This window comes from Muntiacus reevesi, chromosome 12 (assembly GCF_963930625.1).
Source record: "Muntiacus reevesi chromosome 12, mMunRee1.1, whole genome shotgun sequence".
In the NCBI taxonomy this organism is placed as follows: domain Eukaryota; kingdom Metazoa; phylum Chordata; class Mammalia; order Artiodactyla; family Cervidae; genus Muntiacus; species Muntiacus reevesi.
Genome location: NC_089260.1, coordinates 69,144,769 through 69,163,485, shown reverse-complemented (window position 1 = coordinate 69,163,485; position 18,717 = coordinate 69,144,769). Strand labels below are relative to the sequence as shown.

At 46.3% G+C, this 18,717-nt stretch overlaps 1 protein-coding gene across 1 annotated transcript in view; it reads left to right on the top strand.

Moving 5' to 3' along the window:
- KCNQ3 (potassium voltage-gated channel subfamily Q member 3) overlaps window positions 1-18,717 on the top strand; it is a 285,903-nt gene that overhangs the window by 108,418 nt on the left and 158,768 nt on the right. The window lies entirely within an intron of this gene.

Below are 18,717 nucleotides of genomic sequence, written 5' to 3'. Positions count from 1 at the left end.
TGTCGGTTGGTGTGGGTGTAGACGTGTGTGTGTGTGTGTGTGTGTGCGCGCGCGCGCGCACGTATTTAAACACTATTTAGTACTCCAGACTCATCTTGTATAGTCTGTGCCCGAGCCCTGGAATCAGCCCTTTCTCTGAAATTCCCAGTTTCTTTTACTGAACAGTGGTGTTCAATATCTGGATGGTGGGTGTGCTCATCGCTATTGGGGTATCATTGCTTCCAGACTAATTTCCAGTGCAGAAAATTCCAGATGATTTATATAGAGAATCCCCTCAAGGAACTGGAGCATAGTTCCCCATCCCCTAATTGTGGGCTCCACATAATGATTTCCTCCCCAAAGAGGAGTTGTTTTTTAGTGGACAAATCTGATGAGCATGACCTCAGCCAGCTGATCAAGGTCAATACCAACAGTGCTGTAATGTTGATAGCATGCACCCTTGATGTGATGTGATGAGCATGGCGCTTTACCTCCCCAAATCCCAGTCTAAACAGGAGTCTAAAGCACCACTCAGACCCCAGCTGAGAGACAGTTGACAAAATGCCTGACTAGTTCCCATCAAAGCTGTTAAAAGATGGTCAAAAATGAGTGAAGTTTGAGAAGCTCTCACAGTCTAGAGAAGCCTAAGAAACAGTAAATGTGCTGTGGGATTCTGGATGGCATCCTGTGGGAAGAACAAAGGACAAAGTAATGGGGAAAATGACGAACTCTGAATAAAGTATGACTTCAGTTAATAATGATGTATTGATATTAATTCATTACTGGGGATAAATGTGCCATAGATGTCAACAGTAAGGAAACTCAATTTTAGGTAGATATATGAGAGTGGTGATGGACAGGGAGGCCTGGCGTGCTGCGGTTCATGGGGTCGCAAAGAGTTGGACATGACTGAGTGACTGAACTGAACTGAACTGATGAGAGCATTCTGTGTCTGTACCAGTTTTCTGTAAATCTGTAACTATTGTAAACTAAAAGGCTTATTGTAAAATGTAGGCAATACTATTATTACCAAATGAGTTTCTTGTAAAAAAGAAATAAGATGTTATGTACCAAACACCGCATGTGTGTGGAGTAAGTCCTCAATTCACGGTGATTCTTACTGTCATTATTGTTCATTTCCCCAAATCACTATGAGGGGGGGGCTGTTGCTCCAGGGTGTCCCTTTGAAGGAGGTGGAGTTGTCTTACATTTTAGGCCCTGCAGTATATACCTTGTACAAACTCAAGGTTCATGTAGCTGAATGTCAGACTCTGAGCCTGTGAATAATCTCTCACTGTGCACCTCTGTGTACCCAGTGTGTGTGTGTATGAGTTGCTTAGTCACGTCCGGCTCTTTGCAACCCCATAGCCACAGCCCCACCAGGCTCCTCCATCCCAGGGGTATGTTCTGTTTCCCTGGGAACTGCACATTTTGATCCTCAGTTATGTCTGGGAGGAGCTGAGCTGCTGGGAGTCATGCTGTTCTAATGAGCACAGTGACACATGAGTATATTTCATTCCGACAAGTGACTCGCGAAAAAGCATACAAGGTACAAGATGACCCCACAGCAATAGGTCTGCCAGAAGTGGTTGTGAAACTCTGAGATCGCTACTGCCTCCAACTAATCTGGGTAATGCTTCTTTTGGTTTGATATGATCTTCGAGTTTGAACTGGCCAGCACTCAAAGTTTAAGACAAATCTGTGGGGAAAATTGTTTATTAGTGGAAGAAAATCTATCCGGTAACTTGTTTGTCATGCATGTGAGGACTGTGTGCATGCGTGCTCAGGCATTCAGTCGTGTCTGACTCTTTGTGACCCTATGGACTGTAGCCCGCCGGGCTCCTCTGTCCATGGAACTTTCCAGGCAAGAGTACTGGAGTGTGTTGCCATTTCCTCCGCCAGGTGATCTTCTGACCCAAGGATCAAACCCATGTTTCCTGCGTCTCCTGCATTGGCAGGCAGATCCTATACCACCGAGCCTCCTGGGAAGCCAGACCACTGTTATTTCTTTATTTTAGACTCTGAGATCTTGAGCAGGGTGATATCTTGTTTTTCCAGATCTTGCCAACAGGCTTAATGAATGTTGGGTAAATGAGTGAATGAATAAATATGTGAGTGACTTTATTACTGATGTACCTTAGTCCAGTTCTTTAAATAGCAGTGTGTTGCTGGAACTTCATTTAAGAACTTTTTTTCTGCTTCTCTGCAGTGAACATAGGGTCTCATGATTTTGCTAAAGGAGAAAAACACTAATATAGGAAATATCATGATCAATGTGAAGGAGAAAACCATTGTATTCAGCAGTCTCTGAGAAGGCATTGGGGGTTGACTAGGAGGAGAAGATGGTAGGCACTCAGTAAATCTCACATACCAATGTTTGTTTCTTATATTTGTGCCTTTCCTATAATGCGTCTTTCTTTTATACCCACAGTGTCCTCCTGTCGGGTAATTCCTACACATCTTTTAAGATATGCAACTCAGAAAGAAAAAGAAGGAAAACTTCCAAATTCTTTTTATAAAGCAATCATAACAGTGATGCCAAAACTGAATGAAGACTATACAGAAATAGAAAACTACAGTCCAATTTCACTTATGAACATCAAAGCAAACATCTTAAATAAAACATTAGCAGAATTCAGCAGTGCATTAAAAAAATATTCCATGATCAAATGGAATTTGTTCTGGAATTACAGCATTAGGAGATCTGTAACAGTTTTCATCTTATAAATTGACCTAAGGAGAACAAGCAGATGACCATCTTGATAGATGCTGAAAAGGCATTTGACAAAATTCAACATTTAGTTCTTGAAATCTTTCTTAGTAAAATTGGAAGGCTCACAGAAGTTGAGTAATATACTCAAAGTCACACTTAGTTGCAAAATGGCAGAGGCAACCTGGAAACTCAGGGAATTAATCTCCAGAGCCCTTCCTCCCTTCAACTATGGTGCTTCGTTTTGAGGTAACAGAAAACAGATATTATGATAGGAAAGACATGAATAAGCACCCAACTCTCAGATATCTTTGTGGGTGAAATTTTAGAAAAAAATGGATGCCTCAGATTATTGTAGGAATGAAATGATTTCACACATGCAATGCCTTGAGTGTAGGGCCTAGTGCAGAGTCGTTGCCCAATAAATGTTTGCCCCTTTGCGCCTAGGCGGGAACCGGACAGAAAATGGTTTTAGCTTTCACCTATTAATGTACTCGGCCTGGATTATTATGCACTTGCTGTGTACAGTCTTTATGCTCAACTCTGGGTGGGCTACAGTTCATGGAGTCGCAAAGAGTCAGACACGACTGAGTGACTGTAGCTGGGTATACAAAGGAATGCCTGCTTCCCTGGAGGCTCAGCTGGTAAAGAAGCCACCTGCAATGCGGGATCCATATTCCGTTCCTGACAGTCCTTCAGGTCTGCCATCTCCCACCGCGCCTCCCTCCCTGCAGTCAGTAACTGTCCTTGGCTGTTCACTCGAGGCCAGCCCTTGTGCGCCAGCGTTGTACTGTACTACTGTACTTTTCATGGTGCTCTTCTTTAAGATGTAAAATGTTTTCTTTATCTTTTGTGTTTGTTTTTTATGTATTATTTGTGTGAAAAGTATTATAAGCCTATTGCCGTACAGTACTGTATAGCCGATCGTGTTAGTTGGATACCTCGGCTAACTTTGTTGGATTTATGAATGCACTGTCAGAACGGAACTTGTTTGCATGTAGTAGACTTACTGTATTAAGTATCTAGTATGTACCAGGTTTGTGCTAGGTGCTAGACATACAGTGATAAGCCACATACACGTGTATCTTCCCTTCTGGAATTGACAGTCAAGCAACAGTGACAGTCATTCCAGCCCCGGCTCTTATCTCTTTACTTCCCTGAGCCCTCCTTGAATAATAAACAAGACTCTCTCCCCCTGGGATGATAGGGAACTTTTTCCTAGTGAAAAGGCAGCTTCAATGGAGAAGCCTTAGGGAATTCACTGTAGCTACATAGTGTGAAGTCATCAGCCCAGAACAAAAAGCTATCTGCTGTATAGGTGTGTTGCCAACACTTAGAGAGACCTACACTGGGCTGTTTTTTCTTTTCCTCCTAAAGTAATTTCCTCTTTAAGTGTTTTCAAATGATATCGTCTCAAATAGCACCTTTCACAATGTTAACCACATCCTGTGTCATAATCTGTATTCCTCCTGCTCTGAAATGTTTTAATTCAATTTTTGCATTATGTCCGATGTGATGAATTAGAGCCAGAGAAGCATCGACGAAGTGTCAGGAAAGACAGATTGAGGAGTTGAAACTAATGGCATTTGGGGACAATATTTTTCCACAAATATCAGAGTCACAAATGAAGAGGTGAATTATGTTGCAACCAAGAGCAGTACACAAACTTCAATGATACATGTGACTTTAAAAAAAAAAAAGAGAATTACACCTGAGTTTAGATTCTTTGAGAGATTCTGGCTTTAAATATAGGGTCAACTGAGGATAGAGTAGAACAGTCCAGCATGAAATCCACCAGCCCTGGCACTCAGAAAGTGCAGATGGGGTTGGGGGTAGCAAGGAAGGCAATAGAAGGAGCGCAAGCAAGTGGGATGTGGCAGTTGAGATGGGTCAGGCGTGGAGCATGGTTTGGAAGAAGCAAGCATGAATGATCTAAGCACACAGGAGCCATTCTCTGTGGGGTCGCTGTTCAGCCCTGGACTAAGACTCCCGGCTAAAAGAAGCTATCCAGGTAGATGGTGGTGGAGTGCCATTGAAACAGAAGGTCACCCTGGGGCAGCGCGTTTTGAGAGATGGCTCAAAGGAACACAGGGGCTTCCAGCATTGATGAATCCTCTTTGAGGGTTACATCATTACAAATGCTCGAGAGTCTTATGGGAATATTTATCTGTATCAGAACTGTATCCTATGAGGACTTCCCTGGTGGCCCATTGGCTAAGACTCTACACTCACAAGGCAGGGGGCCTGGTCAGGGAACTAGACCCCACGAGCCACAGCTAAAGATCCCATATTCCACAACTGAGACCCGGCACAAGCAAATAAATAAATATTAAAAAAAAGAAAAGGATAGGTAGAATTAAAAAGAAAAAGAACTGCATCCTGTGTGCCGTACACACACACTCACACATATACACACATACAACATGGTCTGGTAGCCTCTTCCAAAGTGTGTTCCCAAGGACACTAATCATTTAGGGAAAGAAGGGTTCGTTGGCACACTAATTTGGGAAGCAGCATCATTTGGAGAGTCATAGTGCTCATTAGCTTATTACTGGCTCTTAGAAGCCCAGCAAGTCCAATTTCACTTAGCATTTCCCAAACTCAATTGCCACATGGAACCCTTTCTCATTTGGGGCTTTTTAGCTACAAATATCCTCCAGAATTAGTGATCCACTTGGCATCCTTCGAAAGATTTGGATCAGAGATGTTTGGCATATCTTGTTAGCTCTCCTGCAAGTGGCCAGGTTTTGCTGAATGAAAGGCTGGCTTCTGAACGGGGCATCTCACCCTGTGCACTGCTTTTGCCTGACGTATTCCTAGTGCCTCGTGAGGGTCTGACAGAGGTCATGTATCCGCTTGTGAGGTTCATGTTTCCTGTATTTGCAGCTTCCCCTTCATGCTTGTCTTTGCCTCTGATGGGATTCCCCGCCTCTCACCACGCACCCCACCCCCGAATTCTAGCTTCTAAAACCCAAAGCTGCCCAGAGCCTGCCACGCTTGCACACTCATTTCAAGTCTCCTTAGCAAGATCATAAGCCCCGAGCCTTCACTTGACATTGCCCAGCTCAGTATCTGCCCTCCCGCCAGCTGTGGAGCTGCAGACCACATGCCCTTCAAGCCTGCTTGTCTTTACACTTCCTTAGTATCTTCTTTGTCAGGCCCACTTCTCTTTGCCTGGCTCTTCTGGCATCTCTGACTTTCTGGCATCAGGGTACCCTGGTGACTGTTCCCATTTGGCAGTGCTTCCCAGGGCTTTCTCAGAAATAAGCTCCAGGTACAGACCGCAGATAGAGCATTTGCCCCTGTGAGTCCTCTTCTCTTGTTTGTTTGAGCACTGACATCCCCCAGTGGAGCTGGACTTCTCAAGGGCACAGCTTTTGTTTATTTCTTTCTGTTTGCACAGGAGCTGATAGGTGCTGAGTAGATGTTTGCAAATGACTTGGTAAAGAGGAATTTTGGTGGGTCCTTCAAGCATGATTTGAATTTGAATAGGTGGTAGGAATTATGGACTTCCCTTGTGGTCCAGTGGTTAAGAATCCACTTTCTGATGCAGGGGACACAGCTTCCATCCCTGATCTGGGACCTAAGATCCCACATGCCCAGGGACAACTAAGCCTGCATACTGCAACTGAGACCAAACACAGCCTATATATATTTTTTTTAGGTAGTAGTAGAAAAGTTTCCCCAGGTGAAAATGTGACATTCTTAAAAAACAGCAGATCCTGTGTTTGAGAATCTTTTGGTAGACCTGAACCAGGATGTAGAAGTATCTTATTGTATGGTTTGCAAATACATTTTGAAGGTTCTTAAAATTGTACTTGTTTCCAGTATGAAATTAACAATGCTCTCCTTTGAGATATTGAAAATACCTAATAGGAAACAGATTGATAAAGAAAAATCACCCATGAAAGAAAAAGCACTCTTATTATTTTAGAGTCTCTTGAAGATATTTTCCTTGTTCAAGGTTTCATCACATAATTCAAAACCCTGTTTTTTTCACTTACATTTAACATTAGTATTTTACAATGCTATTATTTTAATATTTGCTAATGTAATTTTGTTAATGTAATTAACAGCTGCATAGTATTCTTTCTCCTGTGTTTAGTATAGAGATTACTATGTTCTACAATATATTATTATAAATAATGCTGATGGACTTTACTGGGCTTATGTTTCTGACTTAGTTTTAGACATATAAATAAACAACTTAAAGGTATTAATTTGCCTAAATTAATTTACAGAATATTATCACCAAAGTACTCTTCCTTGGACTGCAAGGAGATCAAACCAGTCAATTCTAAAGGAAATCAACTCTGAGTTCATTGAAAAGACTGATGCTGAAGCTCCAATACTTTGGCCACCTGATGATTCATTAGAATCATTAGAGCTGATTCATTAGACAAGACCCTGATGCTGGGAAAGATTGAAGGCAAAAGGAGAAGGGGGCAACAGAGGATGAAATGGTTAGATAGCATCACCAACTCAGTGGACATGAGTTTGAGCAAACTCCAGGGGATAGTGGAAAACAGAGGTGCCTGGCATGCTGCAGTCCATGGAGTGGCAGGGTCAGACATGACTTAGTGACTGAACAACAATAACACTTCTCCTTAATCAATAACTAAGTATATTGTTTTACTGCCCTCTTGACTTTTCTACTTTTATAGGTGAAAAATAAAGTTTATCTTTTTTACTTCTTTGATTACTATTGACTATTTTAGACATTTTGTATTCTGTTCAGATATCTTTACATATATATGTTTTAGTGAGATTTCCCACAAATTTCACAGTCTAAGAAACAATTGATATTCTAAGACACTCTTAAAACATTAAAATAATAATCAATGTTTGTTACATCAGTGGCATCATTACTTGTTTCTCTAAGGACCCCTGATATAATTAGGAATCACCATGGACTCTTTCACCTTATTACACAAGGCATGACTGGATTTGTCTCAAGGACTCTGAGGTATGTGATCAGATTCAATTGGTAGCCCTGCCACCACCCCTAGACCTCCAACCCACCAACCTGTCCAAAGACCGCAGTGTCCAAGGGCCATCGTAAACCCACCACAGTGAAGGTATCATTGATGGCTTAACTGAAGCAAAGGGGGCTGAAGGGATGGCAGACCCTTTTCCCCAGAGCTCTCAGCAGTATGCACCCTGAAAAAGCAAGAGTAACAAGTCCATCCAAGAAAAGGCAATGAGCAATACATCAAGGTGAAAGCAATTCTGAAGACTAGAAAGTAGCATAAGTAAAGTAGATGACCAGTGCAAGTTTGATGCATGAAGCAGGGTACCCAAAGCTGCTGCTCTGGGACAACCCAGAGGGATAGGGTGGGGAGGGAGTTGGGAGGGAGTTTCAGGATGGGGGGGACACATGTATACCTGGGACTTATTCATGTTAATGTATGGCAAAAACCCCCAAACCATCACAGTATTGTAAAGTCACTATTCTCCAATTAAAATAAATTATTTTTTTAAAAAAAGACTAGAAAGTGTCATGTGTGTGCTGAGTCATGTCCAACTCTTCGTGACCCCATGGACTGTAGCCCGCCAGTCTCCTCTGTCTGTGGAATTTACCAGGAAAGAATACTGAAGTGGGTGGCCACTTCCTGCTCCATGGGAGAAAGTGTTTAGTTGTCAAATATTAGGTATGAATTGCCTAGCAAGATCTCAATCAGAGATGAAACATTTCTCCCTCTTAACTTTCAACCTAGAGGCAAGGATTTTTCTGTTGTTTTTTTAATATTTATTTAGTTGCTGGGTCTTCGTTGCTGCGCGGGCTTTCTCTAGTTGCAGCAAGCGAGGAATACTCTCTAGCTCCGGTTTGTGGGCTTCTCGTTGTGGCTTGTGGGATCCAGAGTGCGGGCTCAGTGGTTGTGGTTCGTGGGCTTAGTACTCCTCCGCAGGTAAGGTCTTCCCCGAACACTGATCAAATCCATGCGTTGGCAGGTGGATTCTTAAGCACTGGATAAGCACGGAAGTCTCGCCTGCTTTTGAAAGGGTGGGTAACTTGATTGAATTCACCACTGCTATTAAACTGGCCTGTTTGTGATGCTTCATCATCCTCTTTGACCCTATAATGATACTGTGCTGTTCCCCACTGACAGATAAACCAGGGCACAGAGAGGTGAAGCATGAAAATCAGAGAGACAACAAACGTGACGGGAGTTAGTGCAGAGAGTCCGTTACCTAGTATGCTGGAGGCAGAATTCCAGCAAGGAGCAGGGACGGTCCAGACCTCCTGTCCTCTCCCTACAGCTGACCGTGTCTGGCTGTGCATGTCCCGTGGAGGGTGAGGACTGCCTGTCTGTGCCATCTTGGTGTCGGGGCGGGGCGGGGGGCTTAGACTTTGGGAACTCACCGACCCCTTTATGAGTCTCTTGAAAGTACTGAGTCCTTATCCAGGAAAAATATGCATTCACTATACTATTCACTATATATGCATTCACTATACTATTCACTATATACTATACTATTCACTATATGCATTCACTATATAGTGAAATATACTAATTCAAGAATTAGTATACAATACCAAGGATTCACACTGACCACACAAGCACAAACGTGGATCCCAAGTGAAGATGGTCTGATGTTGTCCGATTTCCATATTTGAATTCCATGTTAGTGTTGCCTGCGCTATTGATAAGTTGGCTTTTCCCGCATGGCTCAGCGAGTAAAGAATCTGTCTGCAATACAGGAGACTCAGGGTTTGATCCCTGGGTCAGGAAGATTCCTTGGAGAAGGAAATGGTAATCCACTCCAGTATTCTCACCGGAAAGTTCCCATGGACAGAGAAGCCTGGTGGGCTACAGTCCCTGGGGTTGCAAACAGTCAGATGCAACTGAGCACATACACAAACCAAAAAAAAGCACAAATGGGCTAGGCTCATCCATTCTCTTGGAACACCTCCAGTCATGGTTGCAGGCTCCTCGCCTCCTCACATTTGGGAGCACTGGGATAGCATTTTTTCCTGAATCAAGTAAGTCTGTCATGCTCAGTTTAGTCAGAAGTTCAGTGATTATAGAATTCTTGTGCTGAAAGGAACCAGAAGCTTCTCTTGGCATATGTCACCCAACGTGCCTTCTTGGGTATTCCACTTCCTCTCAACACTGCTGGGTTTTATAATGGAAGCTTTCTGTGGCCAGATTACTCTGGACTTGGCTGACCAAAAGCCTGCTGACCGGGATTCTCAGTGGAATCACAGTGATGCCCAAAGATGGGTCTTAGGATGGAGCATCTCTCCAATCCATGCAACCTCAGAATGCGTTCTCTCTAAAAGCATCCTTCCGGTGTGATACTTCTCAGAGAACTCTGATTCAGCTCAGCTTCCTTCCTCATTCTGAAGTGGAAGCAACTTAGAGGCACTGAGGACAGGCGTTCACCAGAATCATCCTTTCCTCCTGCAAGAATCACTGTCTCCTTACCAGAACCCCTCACAGGGGATGAGAACTTGTCTCTAACCTCACGAGGCTCCTTTGTTGTGGGGACACTGTTGTTGTTCAGCTGCTGAGTCTTGTCCAACTCTTTGTGACCCCATGGACTGCAGCATTCTGGGCTTCCCTGTCCTTCAACATCTCCCAGAGTTTGCTCAAATTCATAACCACTGAGTCAGTGATGTCATCCATTCATCTCATCCTCTGTTGCCCACTTCTCCTTCTGCCCTCAGTCTTTCTCAGAATCAAGGTCTTTTCCAGTGAGTCGACTCTTTTCACATCAGGTGGCCAAAGCATTGGAGCTTCAGCATCAGCCACAAGCCTTCCAATGAATATTCAGGGTTGATTTCCTTTAGGATTGACTGGTTTGATTTCCTTGCAGTCCAAGAGACCTCAAGAGTCTTCTCCAGCACCACATTGCCACACATACAAATTATGATTGGACTCAGCCAGTATACAGGTGCGGTTTGGAGCACTGGAGACTGGTGAGAGGCAGGACACAGCGCCGTGATTTGGGACCTGCTGCTTCCGGTGCCCCAGGACCTGTCCCCTTGCCTCACATTTCATTTCAGTTGCGGCTGCTGGGGCAGCCCAATGTGAGCTCAGAGTTGCAGGCGGACCTGGCGTGGTCCACAGTGCAGGGCAATGAATAACCCTGGTGCCAGCCCAGGAGATGTTGGTAAGGGCTCCCGCTTCCTGCCCATCTTGCACAGAATTCTGGGAAATTCTGTAGGCATCTCAGGTGGTATCAGAGACCCGAATCGCTGATGCTCACAGCACATGCTCATGGTGGTTGTGCTTCCTACCTCCCCTCCTTGCTCCCTCACTCTTGCTTCCTGGGGTTGCCTCCAGATGAACCACCCATCTCACATCCTTTTCTCAGGCTCTTCTTTTGGGGAAACCCAAACTGAGAGAGGACATAAAAGCAAGTGGGTGATGTTTTTGTTTTAAGTCGAGTGACTCTTAATGCCAGATGGTCTGGCTGGGTGAGTAACACAGTATTCTCTGACTTATTTAAAAAGGGATGGTTTTCAAGATGTTCTTGGTGTTCCTTTGGGTAAGTGACTCAACTCCCAGAATTTTAGGGCCTTTTATTACTATTATTATTTAGTTATTTTGGATTTACTTCATTTTCTCCCAAGTTACAGTACTGTAGAACCTCAAACCTGGCACTTATTTTTAAAGATACCTAATCCAATTTGAAACTCGTATTTAAACTTGCCTCCAGATCATTTCTCTTGTGTGGCCTTCACTCTCTGTTTTTCCTCTTATAATGGGGAAACCACTCCCTCACAGACCATCCCATTCCTGGGCTATCCCTCAAGAAATGAAGTCAACAAATGTTTCTGTAGCATCTGCCAAGTGCTAGGTTCTGGGGTTTTTGAAAGGAGCCTTAGTCACCACCCTGGTTCCTCTAGATTGTAAAGCATTTGAGAAATTGCACAGAAATCAGATGGGGGTGTGGCTTAGCTTTGGTTTAGTCGCTAAGTCATGTCCAACTCTTGTGACCCCATGGGCTGTAGCCCACCAGGCTTCTCTGTCCATGGGATTCTCCAGGCAAGAATACTGGAGTGGGTTGCCATTTTCTTCTCCAGGGGATTTTCCCAACCCAGGAATCAAATCCAGGTCTCCTGCATTGCAGGCAGATTCTTTACTGACTGAGCTATGAGGGAAGACCTGTGCTTCAGCTTGGTTGATAACAAAAATTCATTTGGAAGTGGAGGTTTGTCCTGAGCCAAAAGAGCTTCCTAATATTTCGCTTTCCAGATATAGGCTATGGGACATTCCTAAAGGGAGAAGCACGTCTGCAGACTGAGCACGCACCTGGCCAAGTCTGTGAAGAATCGGGGTCTACCTGGCTGCTCTCATGTACAAGGACCCACATCCCCTGAGTGGGGGGATGCTCTTGTGTGTGGTCTTTAAAGCATCATTCCAGCTTTGTTGAGAACCAGGGACCAATGCCTTTCAGACTGTGACCCTCTCACCCATTCAGTCCATCACTCCTTCCCAGAGGGGAGAGAGCAAGTCAGGGACCAGGAGAGACCCAAGAAACATTTCTTCAGTGTTGACGTGTCCTGGGGACCATGTGGAGATACTGTTATCTTTTGGGGGACTGTAAGGAGAGAGTTAATGAAAGGTCCCACCCCAATTTGAGAGACTGTATTGACGAAGGCACAGAGCAAAGAGCATGACAGACACTTGTCTGTGACCTGCCCCCACGCCTGGCATCTGGAGGGACTGGAGGCAGGCACAGGATGGTGTGAGACGTCGGAGAGAGAGGAGACCATAACGGTGCTGCAGAGCCCGAAATGCTAGTTCCTTGGGCATCATTTCACCTAGCGGTGCTTGGCCTGAGGCAGTTCACGGCACATTTGACCATGTGTGTGTGTGTGTGTGTGTGTGTGTGTGTGTGTGTGTGTGTGTGTGTGTGTGTAGACAGTTGCAATATAACTGGGAGAGGGTGCTACTGGTGTCTCGTGAGCAGAGGCTGGAGTGCTGCTCAGCACTCTCCAATGCCAAGGACAGCCCCCACAGCAAGGGAATCTGTTGTTGTTTCAGTCGCTAAGTCCTGTCCAACTCTTGCGATCCCACGGACTGTAGCCTGCCAGGCTCCTCTGTTCACTGGAGTGGGTTGCCATCTTCCCCGTCCAGGGGATCTTCCCAGTGCAGGATCAAACTCATGTCCTGAGTCTTGGGCATCAGCAGGCAGATGCTTTACCACCTGGGGAGCCTACAGTAAGGAATTACTCGGCCCCAAATGTCAGGAAAGCTGGGGGAGGTTCGTGAAACCCTGCTTGAGCTCAGCTTCCTGCCCTCATTTCACAGATGTGGAAACAGACCCTGGAGTGTGACGTGGTAGCACGAGGCTGCAGGGGAGACAGAGGAGCCAGAATCTAGGTGCCCGGCTTTCCAAGCCTGCACTCTCCCCTGAGCACCATGCCCCCTCCGAGGACAGTCCCCCAGAGACGGCTGCTTGGGGAGCAGACAAAGGAAAAAAAAAAACCCAGGAAAACAACACTCAAGCCATCTGGTGCCACCCCCGTGTGGCCAGAGAAGAGGCTGGCCTCGCGGGCGGGGCTCCTCCGTCCCCAGGCTGGCGGGGCCAGGCAGGAGGGGCCGTGAAGGAAGGTGGGCTCCCGCAGGAGCCTCGGCCTGCCAGCCCAGGGGGGCGGGGGGGCTGGGCAGGCTGTCCAGTGACCCTCGCGCCGCTGCTCTGGACCACCTCGGGTGAGCAGTGGGGCTGGCTGCCTGGGCATCAGCACACGGATGCCTGCACGCGCCGTCGCTCAGTCGTGTCCGACTCTTCGCGACCCCATGGACTGTAGCCCGCCAGGCTCCTCTGTTCACAGAATTTCCCAGGCAAGAATACTGGAGTGAGTTGTCATTTCCTCCTCCAAGGGATCTTCCTCATGCAGGGATCGAACTCATGTCTCTCGCATCTCCTGCATTGGCAGGCATTTTCTTTACCACTTGGCCCTACAGAGGGAGAAAGTGTGTGTGTGTGTGTGTGCGCGTGCGTTATCATTGCAGTGGTTAAACTGCAGGTTCTGGGGTCAGATTGGCAATAAATCTTGGCTCTACTGCTTTCTTCCTGCTCAAACTTAAACAAGCCACTTAGCCTCTCTTTGCCTCAGTTTACCTGTCTGTGAAGTGGGGAAAAACAAGTCCCTTCTTCCTGTGACTGTGGTGAGAATTAAAAAGTGCTTAGTTCTTCACAGACTCTCAGTAGCTGCTAGTAGTTATTATGTCACTTGCCCTGAGAATTATAGCATTTGGGGGCCAAAGGGGCCTCAAAGGTATTTCACATCCTTCATCAATATACAGGAAGTGAGGTTGGATTTCACAGCACAGGACTCACTCTGTCAAGCTCAGGAGCAGACCTTCTGCCTCAACCTAGCATTCTTCCTAGTATGTTTTTCTTGTAGAAATGTGGTTTTGAAGGGCCACTTACGTTTTCTCCATGATGCCAGCCTGCTGACTGGTGGTGAGCAGCCTCAAAGCAGGCGTCTCTCCTGCTGCTTTTCGAACAGCAAGGAACTAGCGTTGGGGGACCCCCACCCAGTGCCTGGCACTGTGCTGAGGGTCACCAGACCCACCAACAACCCTGGGGTGTCACCGTGTTACAGATGAGGAAACCAAGGCTCAAGGAGTGATGGCCCTCATAAAGGGATGCACTCCCATCCTGAGTCAGCCTGCCCTCAAAGCCCTGCTCACCTGGCTTCCTGGGCCCAGATGATCACTGCCTTTTGCTGTTCCACTCCACTCCTCTCGCCGCCCCCGCCCCACCAGGATCCAAGAGGACCATCGGAGAGTTCATGAAGTCTTTGGTTCCTGAAGGCAAATTGAGGACCAGGGTGGTTAAGGAACTTGGTTCAAACATTCTGGCGGTGAATGTGCCTCAGAAGTCAGTGAGCCCAGACTCCGGCTGCAAGTGAGTATCGTCACTGACACCAGCTTATAAGCACCAAAGGGATTGTGTTAGCTCATGTCAACAGACCATGTGACAGGCAGGCTCAGCTGAAAGCACTCAGAATTCATCAATATTCCCTCTCACTTTCCCACTTTTTTCTGCTTGCCAGCTTCTCTCTTGCAGCCCAACTTTCTCACAAGAGTGGAAACATGCTTGCTACCAGCTCAGAAATTCTCCTTCTAATTGCTTTGGTCTCTTCCTCTTAAACTGTTCATCGAAAATTCCCAGGGAAGAGTTCTCATTGGCAGGCTTGTGGTCACATGCCAGTCTTTGGACCTATCATTGTGGTGGAGAGGTGGGGCTTTATGGTTGGCCCTCCCTAGGTATCAGGGGCATCTCCCTGGACAGGTAAGTCTGGAGGGGCGTGGCCAACTCCGTCAGGCTGGTGGTTCTCCAAACAAACCTGTGATGGTGTGGTGTGGGGTGGTGGGAGGCACTGAGTGTCCAGCTGGCATCCCAGCCCCTACCAGAGATAAGGAGAGAGAGCGCTTACTGTGCTCACCACAAGTAGCAAAGAGCCTTGAGGTCTTTTAACAGCATCATTTATGCTCACCGTGCCCACAGCTCTGCAGTTAGGGAAAGGGAAGCATTCTAAATCCTGACCTCCGTCTGGTTTCTAGAGGCACTTTGTGACATTTCCACAAATAGATCAGTTCTTAATTAAGTAAAGAACAGGGTACAGTGTATCTTCACCACAAGCTTTTTGTCACCCTGAGGACCGTTTTAGAACTGGTGCTGTCCCTGGTTTCCCTCTGGGGTTGTATCCTGGGGACAGTGGTGGAGATGACGTCAGGGTGACACTCCGTGCAGGCTGTATGGGTGCTGAACCCTGACACCCCAACCCATCCCTGTGTCAACAGGCCATCAGCTGAGAAATGTAAAGAGTAGAGGCTACCAGAAATTATTGGGGATGCCCCCACGTACTCCACAAGCCCAGTGATCAAGGAAACAGTAAGGAATTAGGAAGAAATTCAGCCTACATTTGGGAACATCCAAGGTCTGCAAGGCAGGATGGTTCTCCCTCCAGAGCGAGACCAGGCTGCCATCTCATAGAAGCTAGGAACATCTTTGAAGACAGGATCTTCTAATCACAGTGGAGTTGGCTCACCACGGAAGTGTGCATATGGAGAGTCTGGGGAGCTTTGTCTAGGGAAGAGAGTGTGCTGACCCAAGAATATGATCTGGTTTTAGTGAATGTGTATCCTTGTGATAGAGGTGGAAATGTCAGGCTTGGTAGAAGCTCGGTGCCAGGAAACACTCAAGCAGTGTAACTAGCATCTTTTTTTTCTGATTCCTGTCTCACCAAGCCAACTTCTGGTTTACAGCTGGTCCTGACCTAGGGAATATTTGTCTGGTATCTTTGCCGATTGTTTTCCCCGTACAGTAATCATTTGAAATGCTGGTTTGTACATCAGTCTCTTTGAGTCTGGTTAATATGAGTCTGTGTAAGGGATGGAGAAGGCCTAGAAAATGGCAAGTACACTAATGCTAAATTTCATCCTGTGAGGTAGGGTGGCAGCCAGTTACCTCTCCCATAGAAATCCTTCCTAGCTTTTCTTCGACATGGACAGTGGACGTTTATAGTTCTCAGCACGAGTTGGGCGCTAAAAGGAAAAGCAGATAAGCTTTTGTATCTCACGGAACATACACATTTCAGGCCCTCTCCTGTTAAAGCCCTGAGCTCTGTGCTTTGGGGAATACAAGACAAGGAGAAGACGGTCACAGCCCCAGGGAGCTGGTAGACAGATAAGGGACATACACTCACACGCACAAGGCAGTGATAACCTCCACCTGTTGCCCTTTTAGAGCTTGCTGTGTTATCTCTTGCCTATGATCTCACCTTCTTGCTATAAATATCCAAGGTTTGTCAAGGCAGGTATTGTGAAATCAAAGTACACATGAAGAAATGAGACTAGAAGAGATGACCAGGTCTGCCCAAGGTCCCTCGTCGGTGAAAGAGCCAAGATTTGAACACCTATGTGTCCGCCTTCCCAGTTTTAACCCTTTCCAGGTGCCAGTAGCTGTCCCTTGTTGTCTATCACTTTTTTTTTCTTACAGTTCTTCTGCCTGAAAAACCTTCCCTTCCCTTCCCTCCTTTCTGCCCTCCGCATTCTCCCAGATTTGCCAGTCAGAATGCTGCTTTCTGCACTCAGCTCTCACACCGTCCCCCATGAATTCAGACAGACTAGCATTTATCGGACATCATGTTAAGTGCGAAACGGGTCAGGACAGTGGGAAGTGAGCACAGATCCCCAAACTCCCCAAGGAGAAAATCATCCTTAACTCTACGAACCGTGATAGAGCTGTCAAAAGCTCACAAAATCCACTATGCAAATTTTGACACATGAGTCACTGAGTATTTTTGCCCTAACAGGTTAAAATAGCATAATCTCCACTGAAATGAAAAAATGACATCAAAGAAATAGAGGTAACCATCACCACTCACTAGCGCCATCTTGTGGTAGATCGTCACTCCCAAAGCTGAAGTTTGAACCCAATCCCTGCATTTCTCTTGTCATTCAGTTGCTAAATTGTGTCAGACTGTTTGTGACCCCATGGACTGTAGCCCGCAGGGCTCCTCTGTCCATGTTTCCCTCTAAACACTATGCTGCCCTTGTGCCCACGGGCAGTACCTGCCTTAATCCTCATAGCAGCTCTGGGCAGTGAGTCTATGTGAGTCTTGCTTTGTGTTTCTTGAATGGCCAGGGTTTCTCAACATTAGCATATACTGATATTTTGAGTTTGATAATTCTTTGAAGCGGGCTGTCCTATGCAATTATAGGATCTTTGGCAGCATCTCTGGACTCTCCTCACTTGTTGCTAGTAGCATCCCCACCCCTTTGTGCCAACCAAAAATGTTTGCAGACATTGCTAAATGTCCCTTTCAGGGAGAGAATTATCCCTTCGTCCCCTTTGCCCACTCCCATCGCTGCCACCACTGGTGAGAACAACTGCCTTTCAGCTCAGCTTGGGAGTGAATCCTAGATCAGTTGCTTCTTTGCTCTGTGACTTTAGGCAAGCCACTTCATTTGAAACTGAGTTAATAGCAGAGCCACCCTCATGGTGCATGGGATTTTTATTAGGATTCAATGACTTAATTCATACAATGGACCTAAACCATTTCAAGGCCAGGGCTCGCAATACCCCTGCAAGTTTGGACATGTCCTCTTCCGCCTCTACCATGTCCCCAAAAGAACATGCTCTGATTTAATGGGTTGTCCCGTTTGGAATGCCTCTGATTAGATACCAGTTTGTATTCACAATCTCTCCCATTAAAGTGAATTGAGAACCAGGCAGTTTCACCTCACGTGCCACCCAAGTCACCAACTTGCTGACCCTGAGTAGGGTCACCTCCCGGGGCATCAGCTTACAGATTAAGGGATCTAGTTGAGTCTCTTCTGGCTTCCTAGGTGAGAGGATGGGAGAGCTCCATGGGACCAACTAGTTCAACCTGCTGCTTGTACAGATGAGAGAGCCAGCCCCGTCAGGCGCTTCTGCAAGTGTCAGGTTCCTTGGGTGAATGCAAATAGCTTCTTGTGGGTAGCGATAGGTGGGACCCGGGAAGGGAAGGTGCTACACATCCCCTCCCTACAGCCTCACGGACACAGTTACAGTGAAAGCAAGTCTAGGGCTGAATTCCTCCAGCATGGGCACATTGCCTGCCACACATATAAGAAGTAAATAAAAGAGTTGCAAGCTATTTGGTAGCCTGGAAAGTCAAGACGTGGTCACTTTGATGTGGACATGAGGGTATTTTGAAATAAGACCTGCCAGCCTTGTGGTCTAATCAGATGGCAAGATGAGAGAGGCAGGGAGATGGATAAGGCAGGCTCTGGACCTGTGATGTCCAGAAGGGAAGCCCCATTGTTGGGACCGAGTCAGGGTTAGAATCCATACCTATTAATTTGTAGGTGCTTGTTTCTGAGAACCATAGACTCTAGAGACAGAAGGAATCCTTAAGATCACCCAGCCTAGGGGCTACCTCCCAATGCAGATGTCTCCAGAGGCCTGGCAAACGGCAGGCATGTGTGAACCAGCCAGCTTAGGGCAATAGAGAGTGATGGCGAAACTGCCAGCCTCTCTGTCCAGAGGGGCTTCAATTCATCTCTGTAAAAACC